A 14,829-nucleotide genomic window follows, 5' to 3' on the forward strand; every position below is an offset into this window, starting at 1 on the left:
CCTCAAATGCAGGCTGACAGCTACAGTACCTGTAGGAAACCACTGTTCATTGCATTTACTCACAACTCTGAAGCAAATATAACACAGCCATCCAGCACACACAATAAAAGGACACAGGCTCCAAACACATAATCCAGCCATTATTTTGATTGCAGTATGTTTTCCAAATTGATTTGAAAATATGTTTTTATTAAAGTGCATGATTTGTCAAAAGCACTTCCAGGAGGTGTAAGAAAAACAGTAAAGAGATTGGAGCTTGCTTAACCAAGTTTATAAACCTGCTGTTCCAGCCTCAAAGATGAATTACACTGCAGGAGCACGTTCACTAAACGTCTGTGCTCTCCTTCTTGCCCTCCTACCTATGTTCAAAGAATAGAATAGAAAAACATAAATCAAAGTCTCAGAACATATTTCTCCCCAATTCTGAAGCTGCCATATCTCTATACCAGAATCATAATCCCCTGCAATACAAATAAAAAGCACAGCCCAGCAATCACCACTTCAAAATAATTACAGGCCACACAGTAATTTACACTTATCTAAAGCCTTTCACCCCAAGAACCCCAAAGCAATTTATACACAATATAAATGTGACTGATATGAAAAAAATAATGCCAAGGAGCTACTTGGGAATTGAGGCATTGTCTAAATCAGGCGGATCTTTGCAGTCCAAAACTTACCCATTATCCTGAAGGCAGTTTGAACCAAACCTATTAAAATCTCAAATTAAGGACTACTCTAGGCACTGACAGGCATGTTCTGAACCTTTCTTTAATTTTAGTCAATGATATTGAGAAGTCAACAAATGAAAATACTTGAAACAACACAGCCAACTCATCTGGGTACAATCAGAAAGTGCTCATCTAAAGTACACCCAGAGCTAACACATCCTTCTAAAAAGAAAAAGATATCTAAATTTCTGTATTTACTTCTTTTTCCTTTATAGAATTTAATTCTCATCTATCTAGGCTGTGGCTAAATAGTAGCTTACAGGCAGAGCTTTGCTCCTTCTGTGGTAGCTCTGAAATATCATCATTTACCTCCCAGCTGCTCAGTAAATTAAAGCAGACAGCCCACAGGTGCTTGCTGGAGTCCCAGCACTCTCAATAGCACCAGGCCACATGGCTACAAATGGGTCTTTAAGCAGGACTGTGAAATTACTGCTGGTTCCCTAATCCTCCAACCACACCCCCGGGGCTCTAGGTGAGAGGAAGCTTGAGAAAGTGAAGGGATACATATTTCTAACAATTAACTGCTAATCCATTTACATTTTCAAAGCTGTTTTCATACAGAAAGAGGCTACTGGCTTTTTCTATATTATTAAACACAGACTTTGTTATGGCTTTCTTTAGTCTTCAAAGTGCAGGCACGTAAATGTTGAAAGCATTCACTGTACACTTTGTAGGATCCCCAAAAGGCAAATTTGGGGAATATAAAAATCTCTTTTGCAAGGTGAGTTATAGACACCAGCAACAGCTGGCCCCCTGGTAGTCTTCACATCCAGAGAAATCACTGAAAACCCCCGTATTTTAAGGGATACCTAGATATTAGTGCCACATTTAAAAATTAAGAGATTGAATCAAAACACCTTTGTGCCATAGGATGCCTTGGTCTTAAGAGTAGGAAACTCTTTTCCCTTGTTCTGTCCTTTGCAACATATTTCTCTACCCAAACATGTACATGGTCTGTCAGGGAAATACAGGATTTTTAATGTTTTGAGTGAGAATGGCACACACGACAGGACTGCAGCATCTCATCTGCATGGCTGAGGCATCCGCAGTCAATCTGATCACTGAAAGCATCGGCCTCACTGCACCAGCAGCAGTGCTACTGGCTTAGGAAGGAGAAAAAGCCAAGTGTGTTTTGGGGAGCAGAATGTTTCTTTTGTTTTAAAATAAGGTAACGTCAGGGGAAATATGACTATTTTTGCTGCTTGCATGGTATCACGCTCCTGTTTCACCCTGAGTGGCAGCTGCAACATCTCTCAACAGGGAGAAAAAACTTTGCTATAAAAATGCCAGACTGCCCATCCAGACAGAAGCCTCTGGATGGGCAGTTTCTTGCACTTCTTCATGATCCCTGAGCTGACAGCTGATCCACAAATAACACTCAAAACAAGTGAATAATTCAGCCACTTTCGATAGTGTTATGCTGGAGATGGTTGATTGCATTGCCTCACACTGGATTTCTTTTTCTTATTACTTTTTAGGGGGCAAAGTTGTCACAAAGCGAACATCTTTCTTTAATTAAAATGTCCTTAGAAATTGCAGATATTCAGTATTCTCTATTAAGAGACAGATGCCACAGAAGGAAACGTGATGAAATAACAGACCTCCTAATGAGACTGTATTGGGCTAAACTCTGAAACTGAAACAGCAAAGATATGGGGTTTATTTCTTTTTCAATCTTCATATCACTTCAATTTGTGGTTCACATCTTCAAGAGGTGAAAAACAATTTCAGTTAGTAAAAAAGCTGCCCAAAGAAGCTATGTCAATTTATACCACCTGGGAATCTCACTCTGTGCTAATCTGTTTCATTCATCCCCATTTCTTGACATAAAACTGCCAAGGGACTAGCCTGGATGTGGAAATGTATTACCCAAGTGTCACCAGTAATGCTGTCTCTTTTTCTCCCATTCTCTCCAGGGCATCTAAGCCAGAACTGACATCAAAACTGGATTTGTAAAAGAGAATGGAGGCAAGGGCAAAGAAATAAAGGCTGAAAGAAGTAGAATTCTGTAGTAAATTCTGGGTAAAACAGGCTCTGTCACTGCCTTTACTGCAAACAGGAGTTAATTCCATAGTTCAGTTTTATCTTCCATGTTCATATATTTATGAACAGGCTTTATAACTTGGAGCTTGTAACTGTAGGGGAATATATTACAATGACCCCAGTGGTCCCAGGAATCTTCATCTGTGGTTTCACTGCTCTCATGGAGCACAACTATTGTGAGAAGCAGGTCTGGAAATTGCAAGGATTTTGATTATCCACACAATAGGCCTTGCACTGACTTTGGAGTTCAATAAAGAATCATGGCAGAGACCTGATGTCAGCGAGTACATACCTGCTGCTTCCTGTGTTTCTAATCACAGTACACAAGATGTCTTTCCAGCCATCCTGGGGTATTCAGTTCAGTCCCTTGCCATTGCAGGTGACCAAATAATAAAACCCATTTTGTAACCTGATGGATTGCTTTGTTCTGTCAGAAGACATTTCAGGTCGTGTAGTTTTATTTCTAGTTGCAGAAACTTTCAGTCAGTGCCAGGCACCCTCTTGATGGAAATGTATTTTGCAGTCTTGGGATATTGAAGAGGCAGGGAGGGAGGGAAGGCAGAAATTCAGGATCAAAAAATAGCCAATGTCACATAATCAACAAAGCATTAGGACTTAGGAATATACTTATTTACTGTGTATGGAAAATAGGCCATCTCAAACGAAATTCAAGTTGTGTTCCCATTAAAGTACAAACTTGGCTGTAAAAGTGGCTGTGCTGATGGAACAAAGTTCTGTATCTCATTTGATTTAGTTCCAAAAGATGCTCTAAGTGAAAAAAGCATTATGACACTACACAACAAAGTTCATGCTAAATGGATTTAAATTATAGAACTGATAGATCTTACAGCATAAATTTTAATTTAAGTGTCTGTCTTAGCTCTGTGCTGCTGTACATTGCATTTAGAAGCAGATATAAGTGATCATTAATAAAATTCACAGTAACATTAAAAACTAGTGAGGTAGTCAATAATATTGGGAACTGCTGGATTATGTAAATCAACTGGCAGAGTAACAGACGTTTTAAAACTGCAAAATGTCAAGTATTAAAATTTCTTAAAAGGTGGGAAACAGAATAGCTGGACATGCTGGCAAATGAAAGGGGCTTGTCATAGAAAATCCCCAATGAAAACTGACATCAAAAGTGAGAAGGGACAGATCAAATATTTGGCTGCGTGGAAAGCAGAACCCAGAATGCTCAGGAGAGATTTTTTTTCACATTTTTTAAAAGGAGCTGTTGAAAATGCTGGAGAAGGAGACGGGAAGAGGAAGAGGCTGAAGGCAGGACAGGAGACTTGAGCAGTGTGACAAGAACAGAAGGATTTTCAGCACTGAATTACTCAGATCTCACCCGGTATCCCAACATGCATTTATAAACAGGCTGTAACTGTGAGAGTTTTCACTCCCATCATGGCTGCTGTTGGAAAGATACTTCCCCTCTAGCCTGTAAGAACTCCAATGTCTTACAGCTTCTGCACTACTTGGTAGATAGCTTGATAGTTTATTGTAAAGCACTTCCCTGAAGTAATACTCTTTCATTCCCTGTTAACTTTGTATCTAGCTTTACACAATTAATTAGGGAAGTGTTCAAAGACCTAGATTTTAAGCCACTTAATTAATTAGAAATGAAGGTTTAATGGTTATTCCTTTCAGACTATTTAATTTAATGAGAGAATTTGCAGGAAAAAGAAGGAAGAGAAATCAATTTTGTGTATAACAAATTGCAACAGAAAACGGAAAAGAGATGAACATATGTATCTGTTTACTGTTGGATTGGATGAGAGCATCCCTATCAGAGCTCAGGGAGTTGCAAATTTTTGGCAACTCATCAGTTCCAAGAAACTGCCCATTCAAACTAACTGGAATTTTCATCACAACCCAGGACATCACCGTTTCCATCCCACCTCCTGAAAACATCCAGAAACACAGGAACAGAGGAGCCTTGCCTCAAATCCAAGAAAAGGCAGGAAAAGAGACACAGGACCTCCTGAGGGCCCCTCCCAAGAGCTGTGCCAGCAGCTGGCATTCAGCCCAGCATCATGCTGGGCAGGGAGGCTGAAGACTCCTGCCACGGTATCACAGGAGGAAAATTACCCTTTCCAGAAGGAGAAGGACACACGTGGCCCCATAATGTCCCTGACTTGAAAAACTAGTGAGTCATCATCCTAACACCCAGCTGAGCAATGTGATTTCATGCAGGACACACTTATTTGAGCTAAATCTTTCTATTAGAGGAAACAAAGCCATGCAGCCGCAGTAGCCCATCAGTTCTGCTTTTTAAGAGCTGTCACACTGACATCTCTCTAAAAGCAAAATTCCTTTTTATGCCAGTGGAAGGTCTGAAAGCCAAATGATGAGAACATGCCCTTCTAAGTTACTGAAACATTTTCAGTTGTTTCTTTCCCTGAGGTATCTGCCACAAACAAGAAGATCCAAGACTGAAGACAGGATAACTTAGTAAAGAACACTGAAATACTTCTAATAATATGAGTAAGAGCCAAGAAAATATCTGAGCTGCTGTTGCACTAAGCTTTGTAAAGACAATAAAAGAAACTGCCCCTCTACTGAGACATTTCAAATCTAATCTCTGCTTTTAAAACAAAATTACTCTGATACATAGAAAACATCAGGCTTTGGGCTGGTGAGAGACATTGCTTTGTTGTTTTATTTTAAGAATATGGAATTTGATAGGATCTAAGTATAAGCATTCAAAAAAAGCACTAAATTTGAAAAGAGGCTTTGTTCATGAGTACTGGCAAGACTGATTGGTGTTAAGATGAAATGAGACTCCAAAGCACAGAACACTTCAAAATAAATATCAGCATGTAGCATTGCTGTGGCTTTGCCAGACATCTGCATGATTCATGCCTATATGAGGCTTTAGCCACCTATCTGTTTTTACCAAAGGATTTGGAATAAAGCCTTGTTGATACAAAGCATAACTTTTTTCCCCTCAGCTATTGCTAACTAATCCTGTCACTAATTCAAATCAATTGAGTTGGTCTAATTAAATCAGGAAATGGATCTGTTCAGAATTGGGTGTCTCTTCCACAATTCATATAGGAAAAATATTTACAGTGAATATTCCTATTCCACATCAGCAACTGCCATTTTAAAAAATTAAGGGATAATCTTTGGTGCAGAAGAAGAGGAGGGGGGAATATTACAGAAGTTTTTTGGCTTTCAGAGGGTAAATCTGGGTACAAAGCCCAAGAAACTCTAAGGAGTGGAGAATAAATACCATTCTGCCCAGAAAGCAGCACGACTAGCTGGATAAGTGAGTGGCCTGGGGTAAGCAACAAAATGTTTCATCAGCAAATCTCTCAGTCCTTCCCAATAAATTCTAGTCTGGCCAGCAGCCGTATCACTGCCAAAATGCCTCTGCATTTTCTATTCCACTCAGGACAGGATTTAATCCCAAACATTTTTTTAAAAAATCATTTAATCTCTAAAATTTATGTAATCACTTATGACTAACTCCTCATTGTAACAGGACTTTTACTGTACGCAATTATCTCTTTAGTTTGGGTTTTAAATTAATGTCAGTCATTCTCCTTCCATTTAAAATCTCATTTTTCACATGTACAACACTTTCAACCAGCTTTGGAAGAGAAATATCAAAGGAGCCAATTCCCCCTGGTTTAATTTAACTAAAGAAAATAGAGTTACAAAAAGGACAGTTTTGAATTGTTACAGTGTGTCTGAACTCTCACAAGCAAGAGAAAAAGCAGTGGCAAATCTATGGATGCATAAAAAATTCAGTGTCTTCTACTGGGTTTTAATGAGGCTTTTTCATTTTAACTGAGATGAAGGCATGGAAAAAGGAAAGTATTTCTGCAACACCACAGTAAACATACCATGAAACAGCACTTTTCTTCTCTGACCCCTATTGTGCTTCAGAATTGCTCACAAAATGAAGTATAATTGATGTGATGGTCAAATCCCCTTCCTCCAAGCACCATAATAATTTCCTGCACCTAAATACTGTGGGACTCTCATCAGAAGTCCTCAGCACCTTCCAAAAGGCAGCAGCAGCTTCCTTTGCACTGCCCTTCTATTTCAACAAAATCATCTGATCCATAAGCTAAATTATTGCCAAACTTCAGGCTCCACTGTTGTGCTGTCACTCTGCTGCTGCCCCAACATAGTGGGTTTTTCTTTGGGACATTTTGTCCAGGCCAAACTTGACCATACAGAAGATGCCAACACTTATCAAGTAGCTACTTTAAAGATGCCTTATTACATCTGATTTTTACTAATAAATGATGTAGGTAGGTAAATGAAGTTTGTTATGATGAACCTGAAAATAGCCTCTCTCACAATTGTGTTCTCTTTACTTATGTATTTTACAAATCTACTACATGTTCTAGTCCAGCTTCCACAGCATGAACTCCCTTGAATAACCAGAAATTTATAACCAGGTGTATTTTGAGGTCCTCCTTTCTGTATTTCTGTTCCCATGTTGAGCAAACATAAGGATTCATAATAAGAATATGTGCACACATAAATATAAAATTCTGTTTCTGAGTTTTAACTCTAGAATCCACTTCCCAGACAAAATTTGAATGCTCTAAAATAAGTCAGGAAAATTATCAAAGTAAATTGTGAACAAATATTTGAAAATGTTTGAGAAATGTGGAAGTGAGGTTTTGCTCTATGGCTTTGGCTCCATTTTTCCATGAATTGATCTGCATGCATTAGGAAGACATTAGAATGCATCCCTCTTTTGCATGGAAAATTGTAATTCTCTGACAAATTACTTGAAGTGGAATGCATTCAATTCCATCCCAAGAGATGATAACATTTTGTTTTGAGGAGAGCCAGATGCATGAATGCTGCTGAGCTGTAGGCACACAAGTACTTAAAGCTGTGTATAGTGTACAATTAGAAAGCACCTCCCTAAAATGGCAGTGCTGGAAGATTGAGCTGAGCCCAGCACAATCCTCGTCCCTTTCTGGTCCAAAAAGGAGGGGAACCCCCTGGAAAGCCCCTGTCACAGCAAGGCAGCTGGATTTGGGGGAATGCACAAAGGCAGCTGGCCAGAGGCCAGCATGGGGATGGGCAGCTGCTGACAACAGCAGCAGCCACTGAGCAGAAATCTCTGCTAAAGCAACAAGATTTAGTAACAGACAGGTACTAGTGGTGCTGCTATTCCAAAAGGAAGCATTGTTAAAGAAAAATACTCCAAGATTTTAATTTCCAGGTTTCATTTTCAATGTTTTGTATTTCAACTCTAGATTTAAAAGGAGGGGGAAAAAAAGAGAACAAACTCTTGTTTTGGCAGAAAACAGAAACTTCTTTTTTCACATACCCATTTAATTTAATTAGTAATTTGCCAGTAAATTATTTCTGACAGCAAAAGTTGGTCCACCTCATGCTGCCTTACACACAGTGAAAGTGGATTTCAAAACTTCTCCAGCATCTAGAGGGTGAAGTAAGTTTCCCTTTGCCCCAAGCACAGCACCTTCATTTGGTACCCAGGATGTGAACAGCAGCTCACCAGAAACTCCCCCAGGTTTGGGCAGTGAGATGCACAACACTGTGATTACTTCTGAAATTGTGATGATCAGATGAGCACATTGAATGAGTGACACTAACACATTGCAAAGATGACAGAAGTAAAAATTGCAGGAGAAGCAATTCCTATAAATGCTATATTTAGATCTGGCCATGACATAGAGTAGTTCAGCACACCTTTACTGTGAAAAAAATTTTGCCAGCGTTCTTAAAATATTACTGCTAACCCATAAGAAATATTCCTCATTGATTTTGACAGTTGTATATATTTGAGTCTTACCTAGAGATGAGCTTTCAGTGGCTGGCAAGTTAAATTTTTCCATGCCATTTGTTTGCAGATGGGACAGTCAGCTCCCTGAATGGCTCAAATCTCACTGTGGTTCAAAAGACTTCATATTGGTGAAGGTTTCTTTCCTAAGAAACATTCACAAATTTAATGTCAAAAAAGGTAGCCAAGTAATCTGTGACTTGACTGACATTTACACACACACACAGTCATAGGCAATATATTAACTCAGTGTTTATGGCTCTGCATGCAATTAACAGCACTGCAATTAAGTTCTGGCAGAATACTGCATTCCAAAAGGCCAGCACAAGCATGGATATAAAATAAACTAGCAGAAAAAGTCCTTTATCATTGCATTTTCCCTTCGGTGGCTGCATCCCTAGAGACAGATTCACAAGCACTGGGACTGGGCTGAGCCTGTGGAATGTTCAGAAAAGTTTCTTTATCACAGTCCTGTTGTGGATGATCTGACTCAAATTTCAGCACCTGCTCTGAAAAGAAATGTAAGCATGAGTCACTTGGCTCATTATCAAATATCATACCCAAACTAGATGACAAAAAGATGGTGATTTGCAACGTGACCCACTGCTTAATACTGCAGTTTTATTTCTTCTTTATTCTGAAGAATCCAGCTACAAGTGCTGTTGTTTTCAGATTTCCAAACATCTCAGCAGCATGGATTGCCTCCTATCAGAAAGATGCTGTCAGATCCATCTGTACAATACTGAGCTACAGGGATGGCAAGTGCTTGGCTGATGTATTTTCCCCCAAGTGCCCATTCAGCATTTGTGCCCTTGCACCTCATCCAAACTGGCTAAATGATTGCCGTGCAGATGGACATAAGGTTTCCAACAAAACAACTATCCATCAAAAAATGCCAGTCTGTAGAAATTAATTCTTGTCTTACAACGTGTCAGTTTTGATTTACCAGGGGCAATCTTTTGCTTTCCGTTGGGATTTTTGATAAAAAGCACACAGCACACTTTAGCCCAGAGCCCCTGTGAGTGTGCTTATGCAGCACCCCCCTTCTGGCCCATTGCAGACCCCAGTACTCCTCACATGTCTGGGAATCTTTTAAATACCCGGAAAATCAGCACAGACTTTACGAGGTCCTTCATCTTTAGCACACTTTCTACATATTTAAACATTATCTACTGTTTATGACATTTCCTGATGAATCCGGGGTAGCTACCCAGGAGAAAGGCTGCACGCAGTTTAGATATCACCTCTGCAAGACAACAGTGGAGGAAGGATTTTCATGGGCCTCTGCAAGACAACAGTGGAGGAAGGATTTTCATGGGCAGGATTGTGGGCTAAGTACCACGGACAGCACCCCTGGACTGATTGATTTGCCATTGCTTTGGAGCTGATGGCAGAAAACAGTGCTGATCCTCTCTACACTCACATAATGTGAACTGCAAAGGGGATGACACCAGGCTTAGTCCTGCTAGCTGGTGACTTTTTAATATTAGTTGTATGGCATCTTTTCTCAGGTTAGTTAATGGATGTAATACACAAAACATAAACACAGAAAGACTCTGTGTCATTGGCAATCACCGAGCTCTGCTGCTGTTAGGAGGAAAAGAAAAAGTAAGCCAGCAAAATGCTCTGCTCTTTGGAGATACAAAACACATGGAAGCTACTTTGTTTCTCTGCTATCACACTTCTGAACCTGGAAAGAATCTCCTACACTGAGTCCTATTTTATTCATAAGAATTGTACAGCACTTTCAGTAAAGCAGCTGGCAACTACCAGTCATTCTGCCTTTTAAAGATGAGTAAGCAAACCCTTTTGTTTTATTAACTAGTACAGGTTTTGTTCGTGGCATCTGTAATAGAAGTGATTCTATTGATTACCAGGCTGGCTTTTGCTAATTAGCTAAATTACACTTCAGAAAAACACCACTGAATTCTCCAAGTTTTATGAGAGGTAGATGATCTGGCTTATCAAACAAATCATTCCAGATCAGTAAATATCAGTTGTATTAAATATCCTGTGTATCCTGCACAGGAATCAGAAACCTCTTTCTGAAAAGCTTCTGAGGAGCCAGGTGTGATTCAGAGTTAAAAGGCCAGGGAGTGGAGCAGGAACGTTTACAAATGGAGGTAACACCCAGTGCTTGTTTTCTGCTTGCTAATTCACCAAAGATAATTGAAATCTGTTTGCTATCCAATTAGTGCTTGTTTCTGTCCATGGTAGTGTGCTAAATCAGTTTAATGAAAGAAAATTGCTGATGGTTTCGTATCACTCTGGCTATTTTGACATATTTAAATCTGCTAAGCAGATTTAACATTGATTTCTAGCATATGTTCCTTTATTCAAACACAGTTTCGGTTTATATATACTTATATATATACACACATAAGGCATAATGATTTGTGAAGTGAGGGTGGAATAAGGCCATCTCTTGTATGGAAATTCTAAAATCTCAAAAAATCAATTTGAAATTGTATGCCTGCCTCTATGCAGCACAGCCCTCACAAAATTGTGCCCAAGGTTTACATCTTATCATGTGGCAAAGCTGTGCACATGGCAGGTGACAGCCTAGTGGTTCAAAAACCACTTTCCATCTCCTCATTAAACCAGTGGCAAGTGTCCCTGTTGATTATTTTTTACAAAGTCTCCCTCCTATCAGACAATTAACCCAGCCTTGCTGGACAAAATTTTCACCAACAAGAAGAAGGTCTTCTAAATATTTTTGATATTACATGTTAAAAATAGCACATATAGCTGCTCCAGTCACATGTCTCAGACACCCAAAGGTGTAAATACTCTAAAGGGGACATGAAATAGGCCATCCCATAGTCAATGCAACCCCAAAACCTATTTCAGAATAAAAAGCTCTAAATTGAAGAAAATTGTCCTTTCTTTGGCTATTTCAGTATTTTATCTTCCAAAAACCAAGATTAAAAGACTGCAAGTCAGCAAGTTCTTTGGCAGATTAGCATTAGTGAAAGTTTCAGGAGCTGTAGGGATTTTTGAAAACCTGACCAATCCACACGCTGCACTTCTACATGCTTTTAAACTTGAAGTTCCAGCAGTGGAAACTTATTGTGCAGATTATGATAAGACAAGGCTGATTTGCATGAGCTAAAAGCATAAACTCAGAAGTTAAATCTTGCTTTTTCCCATTTTCTTTGATCCAATCAGTATTCATACTGTCTAAATCCTTCCACAAAGCATAAGTGAACTTAACTTGAACAGAACTTTTATTGTTGAGTAGTTGACACTGACTGTCATTACTGGTCCTACTGAGCCAGAGAGTTTCTGATCACATTTTCCTGCAATATCTTTGAGAAGTCATAGGATTTACTTCACTTAGACATGACACATAGCCCATCACTCTGGGAGCTATCCAAATTCTTCCAGTGCTCATTAAACTCCTAGAACCAAATGAAGCTGTGCTACTTTCTGTAGGCTACAATGATGGAAAAAATATGTTTTGAGCTATCAACTTATCATAACCTTCAAAGAAACTGAGAGTTTAAAAAAAATCTATTTCACTACCTCCAGTTTCTGAACTATATGACTAGAACAAAAGTGTTAAAATGTGAGAAGATCCATTATTGAACCCCATTCATTTTTCATTGACACTTTTTGTCAATTAAGCCAGGCTTCAGTTTGTCAGGCTTCATACAGTATATTTTATTATGGTAATTCTTCTTTTTGCTTTTTTCATTCAAGTTTGTCTGTTATTTTTAGCAGAGGTAGACTGCTTCTTAAGGTAGTAAGATTGATTTATAAAAACTCTGCAAGGTGGAGTTTTCTCCATGATATTCTGCTTCAGGGATATATCAGGTTTTCCTGAGACAGACCTTTTCCCTTTTCCCTTTTCCCTTTTCCCTTTTCCCTTTTCCCTTTTCCCTTTTCCCTTTTCCTTTTTCCCTTTTCCCTTTTCCCTTTTCCCTTCCCGACAGAAGTACATTCTTGCTTTTTCTCACAGCCATCCAGGAAAACATTATTAATTCCCTGCTTTCATCACAGGAGTCCCTGTGCCACCACACAGTTAAAGTGTAGCTGAGAGAGATTTAAGGTAAGGTTAAAATCAGCCCCTGTGCAAGAGAGGGAGTTAAATTCATTTGAACTTCATAGCCAGGCTACATAGCCCTTCTGAGCTTTGGTTTTTAAGTTGGTCACTGTGATCTTGGACAGTAACTACTTCAGGAATTTTTTTTCCTTCCTTTTTTTTTCTTTTTTTTCCTTGGTTTTTTTTTTTTTTGTTTGGTTTTTTGTGTGTTTTGTTTGTTTGTTTGGTTGGTTGGTTGGTTGGTTTTTTGTTTGGCTGGTTGGTTGGGATTTTTCTGGTTTGGTTTAAGCTTCTTGCTAATAGATAATTCAAGAAGAAGAGACAATCTAAGCTACCAGCCAGAGAATTCAATAAGTCAGAGCCAGGTAGCTGCCATGCAGTCTCTGTCTTCCAGACTGAGTGATCACCCAATACTGCAGCTCATTTCAGGGACATATACATTTACTCCTCTGTACAAGTCCTTTTATCTGTCTTTCCTCTGCAGTGTCTGAACAGTTTCCTGTAATGCATTAAGAAATATGAATATTATACATCACCTCTATGGTTCTCTTTCTCATGTTCATGTAGGTGAGGAGAGAAATATATTAATGTTAATGATCGCTTTAACTTCCTTAATACTTATGCTGCTTCCATCTTTTCTGAGCAGGGACTCTTTCTTACTGGTAAGACCATCTGGGCTTAAAGCTCTTTCTGATTTTAAAATGTATTACAGCAGTGACAGTCTCTGCATTTCAAGGCAGCTGTAGTAATGGATTTGGTGACCTGTCTAAAGCAGCATAAAATTGGTGTGCCTGGGGTGTGTGAGGACTTTTCAAGACAGTGGCACCCGAAGGGGTGGGGTGGCATAGCACAGCTATTCCTCTGCCCCAGCACCATGCCAGGGATGCTCTCCAGAGCCCTCAGGACCCCCAGCCCTGCAGTGCTCACCTCCTGAGCAGCCCCTCCTGGGCATTTGTTGTGGGGGTTCTTGGTGCAAACCTCAGCGGGGAAGATCTGGTGACTCTGGGTCTCACTGCAGGGTCAGTGTGTCCTGACTGCTCCCCTCTGGCTGTTTTCCAGGGCTTGAGAGCAACGAGTTTCTTCTCACCTGATCTCTGAAAGTAATCTCTGACTCCTCCCATCAGTGCACAGATATTTCATCATTCATTGCAGTTATTAACCGGCACAGCAACATTTTCATACCAAAGGTGTTATGGACAGAGGGTTGAGGCACTCCTTATACATTCCTATACAATTTGCTCCAAAAGAAAATGTCTGAATGCAAATTTGCCATACTTGTGATTCCATACTCCTCTTCCTCTTGGCACTCCTGCCACCCATGGTGCAGGACCAGTGCCCGGTGCAGCAGGGGTGGCCCAGTACCACAGATTTCCCCACTACCCAGCTGGGAGTCAGTGACACACAAATGATCCTGCCCTAAAATCCCAATGCACAGCAGGACAGGCACCCATGGACACTCCTTTAGCAGACATCAGTGAAGCTGAGACTCACCAGCCCTGTATCTCTCCCATCTACTCAGGCGCTATTCAGCATTTCTTTTCCAGCTGTCCCTGAGCCTACAGACATCCTCTCCTCTAAGATGTTGTTGCCTCTTCAGAAATACATTTGGAAAGCCGTACCATGATGGAAAACAAAAAATCCCCTTTTAGGACTTATCTTTCTCCTTACACGGTTTCCAGTTGTTTGTAGGCTTTGTATAATGTCATCTTTTCAATTTAAATGCTCTTATTCTAAGATAAGAAAAACAATTCCCTGACTTGAATTTCTTTTATCTGTCCTAATTAGATTTTTAATTAATTCATAACTCCAAAAACATTAATTTATTTCATGTTTCAATTTAACTTCCGAGCTGGCATAATCAGATTAACAATCAGACCCATTTTGAAAATATTACTTTTCACAGGAAGCTGGGAAAATTCATACAAAACTGCCTCTGCAAACCTAAGAAGCTTACATTTCCTGCTTTGTTCCCCCAGCCTAACATCCAAGTTTGCAGGCATCCCACTCCATCTGATTACTTACAAGGATGATTCTTTCCCCCAGCAACAGCTCTGTTATTATTAGTTATTTGCACTGCAGTTATTTCCACTGCTTGGAAAGGATTCAGAGGAGCAGGGATCTGGGTTACAGGGAGCCCCACGATGCCTCCTGGGCACAGCTCTCCAGCTCCCCTCCTCTTTCCCGAATCACCGCTCTCCCCGCAATGCCAAAGTGTTCTGTGACAT

General features: G+C 39.8%; 1 long non-coding RNA gene across 2 annotated transcripts in view; it reads right to left on the reverse strand.

Moving 5' to 3' along the window:
- The window catches only part of LOC135309187 (uncharacterized), a 61,919-nt gene that overhangs the window by 7,073 nt on the left and 40,017 nt on the right, over positions 1–14,829 (reverse strand). The window contains exons 10-12 of one of the 2 annotated variants that reach the window (XR_010369487.1): positions 13,532–14,195; positions 8,572–8,705; positions 3,161–3,298 (exon numbers count right to left, since the gene is read on the reverse strand). This is a non-coding gene — a long non-coding RNA (uncharacterized LOC135309187). Of the gene's footprint in view, positions 1–3,160; positions 3,299–8,571; positions 8,706–13,531; positions 14,196–14,829 lie in introns of those variants that run through there. The other variant, XR_010369486.1, reaches the window with a different exon arrangement.

Source organism: Passer domesticus, chromosome 10 (genome assembly GCF_036417665.1).
Source record: "Passer domesticus isolate bPasDom1 chromosome 10, bPasDom1.hap1, whole genome shotgun sequence".
NCBI classification, from domain to species: domain Eukaryota; kingdom Metazoa; phylum Chordata; class Aves; order Passeriformes; family Passeridae; genus Passer; species Passer domesticus.